Source organism: Chlorocebus sabaeus, chromosome 10 (genome assembly GCF_047675955.1).
Source record: "Chlorocebus sabaeus isolate Y175 chromosome 10, mChlSab1.0.hap1, whole genome shotgun sequence".
In the NCBI taxonomy this organism is placed as follows: Eukaryota; Metazoa; Chordata; class Mammalia; order Primates; family Cercopithecidae; genus Chlorocebus; species Chlorocebus sabaeus.
This window is the reverse complement of record NC_132913.1, coordinates 21,804,830-21,815,228: the sequence shown is the minus strand read 5'-3', so window position 1 is coordinate 21,815,228 and position 10,399 is coordinate 21,804,830. Positions and strand designations below refer to the sequence as shown.

The window sequence follows — 10,399 nt, the reverse complement described above, 5'->3', positions numbered from 1 at the left end:
ATAGTTAAAATCCAATCTGAATGCTCCTTGAGAATCCTTGGGCGCAGAGTGTCGGAAAAGAGGCTGACAAGCCTTGTATCTTGTGAGCTACTCTGTCCTCACAACAATGCCCAGACATCTGCGCCACAACCTGTTCTGACTTCCCTTTTTCTGTGCTTCAAGCAGCCTTTCCCGTTCTTTGCACTAAACCAAGTTTGCTATCACTCGCTTGCCTCGATGGTTTCAGGGGGAGAGCTGTTGGTAGATGTGCTCACTCGTGACCTGGTGCTCAAAGCAGTGAACTAGAGAAACAGCCTGGTGGGTGGAGTGGCTAAAAGGAAACCAGGGCTCAGGATAAGGAGGAGCAGCCTGCTGATGAGCTAGGTGCCCTTGGGCAAGTCCCTTAACTTCCCTGACTTTCTCTTAACTCCTCTGTAAAACAAGCAGAGAGGATAAGGTAATCTTCAAGACCCTATGACTGCATGATATGATTTCCGTTGCTCCCTCCTCCTGCAATGCCTCCTGTGTCCTGAACAGTTCCTGTGAAAATTACTTCTAGGAAAGGTATTTGCCCCTCCAAAGCCTTTTCCAGATGCTGCTTGCCCAAAAAGGAGCGAGCTCTGACTGGGATTCACCCCAGACTTTTTTCATCTAACACCAGAAATGCTCATTTGAATTGATGACTTGAGGACTGGACGTCTGTGTTGCTCTGGCGATAGACAGTTGAGTTTATTGGAAGTGAACACCAGGCTTTCAATTCACATCAGTCTGGGTCCTCGGATTTGCATGATTGCACATTCAGAGACAGGCACCTGCACTCGGGGCATCCTTGGCTGCCCACACGTTCCACTGAGCCAACCCCAGCTGCTACAAGCTGCCTGTTTAAACAAGGCCTGCTGGGAGTTGAGCAGGGTTGCTGAGGCGAAACAGTGTGTTAGTGGTTGAGGCTGTTCACACAGAAGAGTCCCCCCTGTTGACCAAGCCTGTCTGGTAGCTGCTGGGGCAGCTGCAAAGGGTGTGTGACCCAAAGGAGCGTCCTCCCTCGTGGGCTGGAGCATCCGCTAAAGCCTGTTCTTCATTCCTACTCAGCATCAGAGCTGAGTCCTATGATGCTCAGCTCCTCCACCAGGGAAACCTCCTTGGACCTCAGTCCAAATTCAGAACCTCCTTCATGAAGATTTCATAGTAGCAGACAATCCATAGTTAATGTCAGGCTTTAAGTCCCAACATTACACTGACTAGCTGTGTAACCCAAGGGCTTGTGGAGCCTGTTTCCTCAACTGTAAATGGGGATAATAATATTGCCTACATGGTTGGGCTGCTGAGGATTAAATTAATTAATACACGTTAAACACTTAGAACAGGGCCTGGGATGTGGAAAATGCTCACTAAATCTTAGTCATTATTTTGTCATTAATTTGGTTGAGAGAGGTCAGATGTGGAAAGCACCTGGAAAAATACAATTTAAGTTCATCGTTGAAAGGCAGTAATCTTATTTAAGTATCAAAATGTTCCTTGTAAGCAAGATGGAATTGTTTAACTGTGACACCAGGTACTATAAACTGCAAAGTAATCTCTCATGAAATTTTAGAATTTGAAGATTAAAATGCACTACTTAGAATGCAGTCTGGAGAAAAGGTAGGAGAATGGGAAGAAGGTCTCCTCCTTTAACCAGATCTGGTAGACCACCCTCAAGCTTTCCAGTCTCCCTCCCCATGGAATGACTTGCCGTCTTGCTCAGCTCCAAGCAAGAAAACCAAAGAACCGAGAAGTTAAACAATTTTTTTGCTGATCTGCAATTCAAGACCAGGTTCATCTGGATCAAAAATCCTTTGCTGATTCTGCCTCTCCAACCAGTCAAGCACTGTGCCGGGCAGACACTCTGGAGGAAACACAGATATATGACACGGCCCCAAACCCAAGAGTCAGCACTCTAACAGGAGTGTCTAATATTACACAGAAGTTCTGGAATACAGTTGAGAAAACCTCTCAGCAATTGAGAGAGAGAGAGAAAATTAGATGATCAAAGCAAGAGATCCAATATCCAACAAACAGGAAATCTAGTGAAAAAGAGAGAGAATGAAAGAGAGGAAACCATTAAAGAAATTTAATAAAGTTCCTCAGACCTGAAGGACACAAGCTTCCTAAATGAAAAGGATCTGCTAAGGATACAGAACTATAAGTGGCAGGGAATCCATCGTCATGAAATTGTATATAATCAGGGATAAAGAGAAGATTCTAAAGGCTTCCAGAGAAGGAAAATAAGATACAAAGGATGAGGCCCAGGATGGCACTAGAGTTCTGACCAGCAACACTGGAAACTAGAAGAAAATGGAGCAACATGCCCAAAGTTCTGAGTGAAAACTATTCCCCACCTAGATTTTAATATCAAGACAAAGTCAATTGAATGTGAAAGTTTAAAAAGTCATTTTCCTAAAAACGTGAAGTTTTCAAAACATTTCCTTCCCATGTACCCTTTTTCAGGAAGTAGTGGATGTGTTCCATCAAAATAAGGGAGTAACCCATTGGTGTGCTGTAGCTGGCTGATGCCAGCACCCAAGATTATCTCTTTTCAACTCTGAATTTAGTAGCATCACATTGGTCACTTAAAACCAGCCATGATGGGAATATTGATACCACAGAAACCAGCAAACACTATGAACTAGGGTTTCCCATCCCCCTCAACCCTCCCTGACCCCCAAGTGGTTGTACATTTACCAGCACACCACTGGCATAAACCAAGAAAAAGAAAGATAAAGGATCTGCTGTGGTCTGAATGTTTGTGTTTCTCCAAAATTCATAAGCTGAAACCCAGTCCCCCACTGTGTTGTTATTAAGAGGTGGAGCCCTCATAAATGGAATTAGTGCCCTTATAAAAGAGGCCTGAGGAAGTTTGTTTGCCTCTTTTGCCCTTCTGCCATGTGAGGAGACATAGAAGGTGCTAACCATGAGGAATGGGTCCCCATTAGGCACCAAATGTGCTGGTGCCTTGATCTTGAACTTCCCAGTCTGCAGAACTGTGAGCAATAAATTCTTATTGTTTATAAATTACTCAGTCTAAAGTACTTTGTTACAGCAGCCTGAACTAACAAAAGACCTTTAGGAGAAAAAGCTCAGTGAATTCCAAAGATAATGGTGAAGAGAAATCTCAGTAAAGCTGAGGAAAAATCAGATAGAAATAAGGTTCCAGGGCCAGGCATGGTGGCTCATGCCTGTAGTCTCAGCACTTTGGGAGACCGAGGTGCGTGGATTACTTGAAGACAGGAGTTCGAGACCAGCCTGGCCAACATGGTCAAACTCCATCTCTACTAAAAATACAAAAAAAGTAGCTGGGCAAGGTGGCACGCGCCTGTAATCCCAGCTACTCGGGAGGCTGAGGCAAGAGAATCACTTGAACCCAGGAAGCGGAAGCTGCAGTGAGCTGAGATTGCACCATTGCACTCCAGCCTGGGTAACAGAGCAAGACTCTGTCTCAAGAAATAAAAAAATAAAAAATAAAAGAAATAAGGTTCCAGAAAAAAATATCTTTCAAAAAGAAGTTAAGACTGATAAATTATCTGAGAGTTTCAACAATGTTGAGAGATCTTCTAAAACTCTGGTAAAGACTTTAGGGACATACTAGTCACAGATATCAATACCAAGAAAAAAAAAGGGCAATTATTAACTACAGGGGAAATACAACATTTCACAAAAAAGAAGGAATTGTAACTGTAGTACATTATTTGGTTCTGCTATGAATAATGTTGATATAATCACAGTGAAAGGAATATTAACATTGATGTGACTAACACTACAATATAACTTTATCAAAATAATGCAATGAGGGAAATAGGGAGATGTTAAAAGAAGTAGAATACTTTCTAAATCTATAGTAGCAAAACAATAAATAAATGTAATATAAAAATATTTGTAGTATAAGCATGTTACATAGAACTAAGAAAAGCCTGGGCACGGTGGTTCATGCCTATAATCCTAGCACTTTGGGAGGCTGAGGGAGGCAGATTGAGGCCTGGAGGCCAAGGCTACAGTGAGCCAAGATCATGTCATTGCGCTCCAGCCACAGTGGCAGAGCAAGACCATGTATCCAAAAAAATAAAATAAAATAAATAAGGAGAAATACAGCCGAAGAAACAAATTTTAAAACTGTACATGGTGAACTTGGGGTGGGGCAAGATGGCAGAATAGAGCCTCCACCAAGCATCCCCGCCATAAGAACACCTTTTTTTTTTTTCAGATGGAGTTTCACTCTTGTTGACCAGGCTGGAGTGCAATGGCGTGATCTCAGCTCACCACAACCTCCAACTCCCAGGTTGAAGTGATTCTCCTGCCTCAGCCTCCTGAGTAGCTGGGATTACAGGCATGTGCACGCCCGGCTAATTTTTGCATTTTTAGTAGAGACAGGGTTTCTCCATGTTGGTCAGGCTGGTCTCAAACTCCTGACCTCAGGTGATCCACCCTCCTTGGCCTCCCAAAGTGCTGGGATTATAGGCATAAGCCATTGCGCCCGGCCAGGATGCCAATTTAATAATTATCTACACACACACACACACACAAAAGCACCTTCATAAGAACCAAAACTCAAGTGAGCACTCACGGTATCTGGTTTTAACTTTGTATTTCTGAAAAAGGCACTGAGGAGGTAGGAAAACAGTCTTGAATCTCCAATGCCACCCTTCCCCATCCCCTGGCAACTGCAGCGCAGTATGGAGAGTGTTTTGGTGCACTGGAGAGAGGAAGATCACAGCATCTGTAAGGCATTGAGCTCAGTGCTGCCCTATTAGAGAGCAAAGTCAGACCAAACTCAGGTGATGCCCGACCACCAACAGAGCATTTAAATCAGCCCTAACCAGAGGGGAATTGCCAATCACAGTGTCTGAATTTGAGTTCCTGCAAGCCTCGCCACTATGGGCTAACATGCTCTGGGGCCCTCAAGAAACTTGAAAGGCAGCCTAGGCCACAAGGACTGCAACTTCTAGTTGAATACCAGTGCCGAACTGGGCCCAGAGACAGCAGACTGAGGGGGCATGCAACCTACTGAAACACCAGCCAGGGTGACTAAGGGAATGCTGGTATTTCCCCTCCCTTAAATCCAAGCTGCACAACTCACAACTCCAAAAGAGACCACTTCCCTCCACTTGAGGAGAGGAGAGGGAAGAGTTGGGAAGACTTCACCTTGCATCTCGGATACTAGCTCAGCCACAGCAGGATAGGGCACCGGTCACAGTCATGAGTCCCCCTTTTCAGGCCCTAACTCCCAGATGACATTTCTAGACACATCCTGGGCCAGAAGGGAACCTGTAGCCTTGAAGGGAAAGACCCAGTACTGGCAACATTCATCACCTGCTAACTGAAGACCTCTTGGGCTCAGAATAACCAGCAGTGATATGCAAGTATCACACCAAGGGCCTTGGATGAGACTCTGAGACTTGCTGGCTTCAGGTGAGACTCAGCACATTCCCTACTGTGGTGGCTATGAGACGATGCCCCTTCCACTTGAGAAAAGCAAAGGGGACTTTGTCTTTCACCTCAGGTACCAGCTCAATCACAGGGGGTAGAGCACCAAGCTGGCTCTTGGGGTCCCTGATTCCAAGACTTGGATCTTGATTGGCATCATTTCTGGACCTGCCCTGGGCCAGAGGGGAGCCCACTGCCCTGAAGAGTGGATCCCAGACCAGGCAGCATTCACCACAAGTTGACTGAAGAGCACTTGGGCCTTAAGGGAACATAGGTGGTAGTCTGGCAGTACTCCCCATGGGCCTGTGTTGGCAGTGGCCATGAGGTGAGGCTCCTCTACCTTTGGAAAGGGAAGGGAAGAGTGGGAAAGACCGTTTCTTGTGGTTTGAGTGCCAGCTCAGCCACAGTACAATAGAATACCAGATAGACTTCTAAGGTTTTTGACTCTAGTCCCTAGCTCCCAGACAGCACCTCTGAACATGCCTGGAGCCTGGGGGAACTCACCACCCTGAAGGGAAGGACACAGGCCTGGCTGGCTTTGCCACCTGCTGATTGTAGAGCCACAGGGCCTTGACCAAGCAGAGACTGTAGCCGGGGGGTTGTTACAGCAGGCAATTGGTGAGACCCAGTGCTATGCTGGCTTCAAATTTGACCCAGCGCAGTCATAGTGGTGGTGGCCACAGGTGTGCTGTGTCACACCACCTCCACCTCCAGGCGGCTCAGGACAGAAAGAGAGAGACTCCATTCATTTGGGTGAAGAGAATGCAACCTACTGAGACACCAGCCAGGGAGACTAAGGGAGTGCTGGCATTTCCCCTTCCCTAAATCCAAGCTGCACAACTCACAACTCCAAAAGAGACCACTTTTGGAGAACAAGAGTCTCTGCCTGGTAATTCAGAGAATTCTTTCAGATCTTTTCCAAGACCATGAAGGCAGTACCTCTAGGAGTCTACGAGAACCACAGTGTTACTGGCCTTTGGGTGCCCCCTAAAGCAAATACAGCTTAGATCACAATATCCAAGTTTGTTTGAATATCTGGAAAACCTTCCCAAGGACAGGTACAAACAAGCCCAGACTAAGAAGACTACAATAAATACCTAACTCTTCAATGCTCGGACACCAAAGAAAATCTACAAGCATCAACACCATCCATGAAAACATAATCTTACCAAATGAACTAAATAAGGCAGCAGAGACCAATCCTGAAGGAACAGAGATATGTGACCTTTCAGACAGAGAACTCAAAATAGCTGTGTTGAGGAAACTCAAAGAAATTCAACATAACACAGAGAAGGAATTCAGAAATCAATCTGATAAATTTAACAAAGAGATTGAAATAATTAAAAGGAATTAAGCACAAATTCCAGAACTGAAAAATGCAATTGGCATACAGAAGAATGCATCAGCATTTTTTAATAGCAGAACTGGTCAAGCAGAAGGAAGAATTAGTGAGCTTGAAGACAGGTTATTTGAAAATACACAGTCAGATGAGACAAAAGTAAAAGAATAAAAATCAATAAAGCACACCTACAGGATCTAGAAAATAGCCTCAAAAGGGCAAAGCTAACAGTTATTGGCTTTGAGGCCAGGTGCAGTGCCTGTAATCCTAGCACTTTGGGAGGCTGAGGCAGCAGATCACTTGAGCTCAGGAGTTCAAGTCCAGCCTGAACAACATGGCGAACACTGTCTCTACAAAAGAGTCAAAAATATATATATATATCCAGGCATGGCAGAGCATGCCTGCAGTCCCAGTTACTTGAGGGGGCTGAGGCAGGACGATCACTTGAGTCTAGGAGATCAAGGCTGCAGTGAGCTGAGATCACACCACTGCACTCCAGCCTGGGTGACAAAACATGACACTGTCTCAAAAAAATAGATAGATAGATAGATAGATAGATAGATAGATAGATAGATAATAGATCGATGATAGATAGATAGATATCAGAGTAGAATGAATAAAATTGAAATAAAGAAAATGATATAAAATATCAATGAAACAAAGAGTTGGTTTTTTGAAAGTTAAAATTGACAAACCTTTAGCCAGGCTAATGAATTAAAAAGAGAGAAGATCCAAATAAAATCAGAAATAAAAAAGGAGACATACAACTGATACCACAGAAATTTAAAGGATCGACTATATCCCAATAAATCAGAAAATCTAGAAGAAATGGACAAATTCCTACACACGTACAACTGTATAGGACACGTACACCAAGACTGAAACAGAAAGAAATCCAAAACTTGAACAGATGAATAGCAAGTAATGAGACTGAAGCTGTACTAAAAGTCTCCCAGTAAAGAGAGACCTTGGACCACATGGCTTCACTGCTGAATTCTACCAAACATTTAAAGAAGAACTTATACCAATCCTACTCAAACTATTCTGAAAAATAGAGGAAGAGGGCCTACTTTCAAACCTATTCTATGAAGCCAGTAATACCCTGATACCAAAACCAGACAAAGATACATTTAAAAAAAAAAAAAGATCAGGCCAATATCTCTGATGAATATTGGTGCAAAAATTCTCAACAAAATACTAGCAAACTGAATTCAACAATATATTAAAAAGATCATTCATTATTACCAAGTGATTTATCCCTGGGATGCAAGAATGGTTCAACATCCACAAATCAATCAACATGATACATCATATCATCAGAATGAAGGACAAAAACCATTAAGTCATTTCAATTGATGCTTAAAAAGCATTTAATAAAGCTCAACTCTCTTCATAATAAAAACCCTCTGAAAACTGGCTATAGGAGGAACATGTCTCATCATAATAAAAGCCATATATGACAGACCACCAGCTAGTATCATACTGAATGGGGAAAAACGGAAAGCCTTTCCTCTGAGCTCTGGAAGATGACAAGGATGCCACTTTCACCACTATTATTGGACATAATACTGAAAGTCCTAGCTAGAGAAATCAGACAAGAGAAAGAAAGAAAAGGCATCCAAATTGGAAAGGAAGGAGTCAAATTATCTTTGTTTCCAAATGATATGGGCTTATGTTTGGAAAAACCTAAAGAATCCACCAAAAAACTGTTAGAACCGATAAATTCAGTAAAGTTGCAGGATATCAACATATGAAAATCAGTAACATTTCTATATACCAACAGTGAACAATTTGAAAAAGAAATTAAAACCTAATCAAACAACTCTATAGGAAATAATCTAATAATCTGATTTAAAAGTGGAGAAAAAATTTAATTGGACATTTCTCAGGAGAAGACACACAGGCACAGCAGCGGAGGGACGGTGACCTCGCGTGGCTACTGCAGCGCTGGGGTGTCAGTCATTGGTCTGACCCAGAACACTTCAGTTCTGCTCTGCAAGGATATATAATAACTGATTGGTGTGTCCATTTAATACAAGAATGTGGAAACTGAACAGCCAGAAGAAACCTTCCCTAACACTGAAACCAATGGTGAATTTGGTAAACGCCCTGCAGAAGATATGGAAGAGGAACAAATATTTAAAAGACCTGGAAACACTGATGAGATGGTTGAATTACACATTCTGCTTCAGAGCAAGAATGCTGGGGCAGTGATTGGAAAAGGAAGCAAGAATATTAAGACTCTCCCTACAGACCACAATGCCAGTGTTTCAATTCCAGACAGCAGTGGCCCCAAGCCTATATTGAGTATCAGTGCTGATATTGAAACAATTGGAGAAATTATAAGGAAAATCATCCATACCTTGGAAGAGGGCCTGCAGTTGCCATCACCCACTGCAACCAGCCAGCTCCCGCTTGAATCTGATGCTGTGGAATACTTAAATTACCAACACCATAAAGGAAGTGACTGTGACTGCCAGTTGAGGCTGTTGATTCATCAGAGTCTAGCAGCAGGAATCACTGGGGTCAAAGATGCTAAAATCAAAGAACTGAGAAAACACTCAACCAACCATCACGCTTTTCCAGGAATGTTGTCCTCATTCCACTGACAGAGTTATTCTTATTGGAGGAAAACCCAATAGGGTTGTAGAGTGCATAAAGATCATCCTTGATCTTCTATCTGAGTCTCCCATCAAAGGACATGCACAGCCTTATGATCCCAATTTTTACGATGAAACCTATGATTATGGTGGTTTTACAATGGTGTTTGATGACCGCCGTGGACGCCCAGTGGGATTTCTGATGCAGGGAAGAGGTGGTTTTGATAGAATGCCTCCTGGTCGTAGTGGGCGTCCCATGCCTCCATCTAGAAGAAATTATGATGATATGAGCGCTCGTCAAGGACCACCTTCTCCTCCTCCTGGACAAGATGGCTGGGGTGGTAGCAGAGCTCGGAATCTTCCTCTTCCTCCACCACCTAGAGGGGGAGATCTCATGACCTATAACAGAAAAGGGAGACCTGGAGACCGTTACGTCGGCATGGTTGATTTCAGTGCTGATGAAACTTGGGACTCTGCAGTAGATCCATGGAGCACATCAGAATGGCAGATGGCTTATGAACCACAGGGTGGCTCCAGATATGATTATTCCTATGCAGGGGGTCGTGGCTCATATGGTGATCTTGGTGGACCTATTATTACTACACAAGTAACTATTCCCAAAGATTTGTCTGGATCTATTATTGGCAAAGGTGGTCAGTGGATTAAACAAATCCGTCATGAGTAGGGAGCTTCGATCAAAATTGATGAGCCTTTAGAAGGATTCAAAGATCAGATCATTACCATTACAGGAACACAGGACCAGATACAGAATGCATAGTATTTGCTGCTGAACAGTGTGAAGCAGTATTCTGGAAAATTTTTCTAAGACTAGTGAAGAACTGAAGGAGTCCTGCATGCTTTGTTTTTTTTTTTTTCCAATCTGCTTCTGTTTAAAAAGCCAACATTCCTCTGCTTCATAGGTGTTCTGCATTTGAGGTGTAGGGAAATTTTCGCTGTTCACCAGATGTAATGTTTTAGTTCCTTACCAGCAGGGTTGGAGGGGGAAGGGCATGCAAAAACAAACAAA

The 10,399-nt window shown here is 43.4% G+C and overlaps 1 pseudogene; it reads left to right on the top strand.

The window, feature by feature from the left end:
- The first annotated feature begins 216 nt into the window (after positions 1–216).
- On the top strand, positions 217–10,198 carry LOC103217011 (heterogeneous nuclear ribonucleoprotein K pseudogene; annotated as a pseudogene).
- Positions 10,199–10,399: the final 201 nt, after the last annotated feature.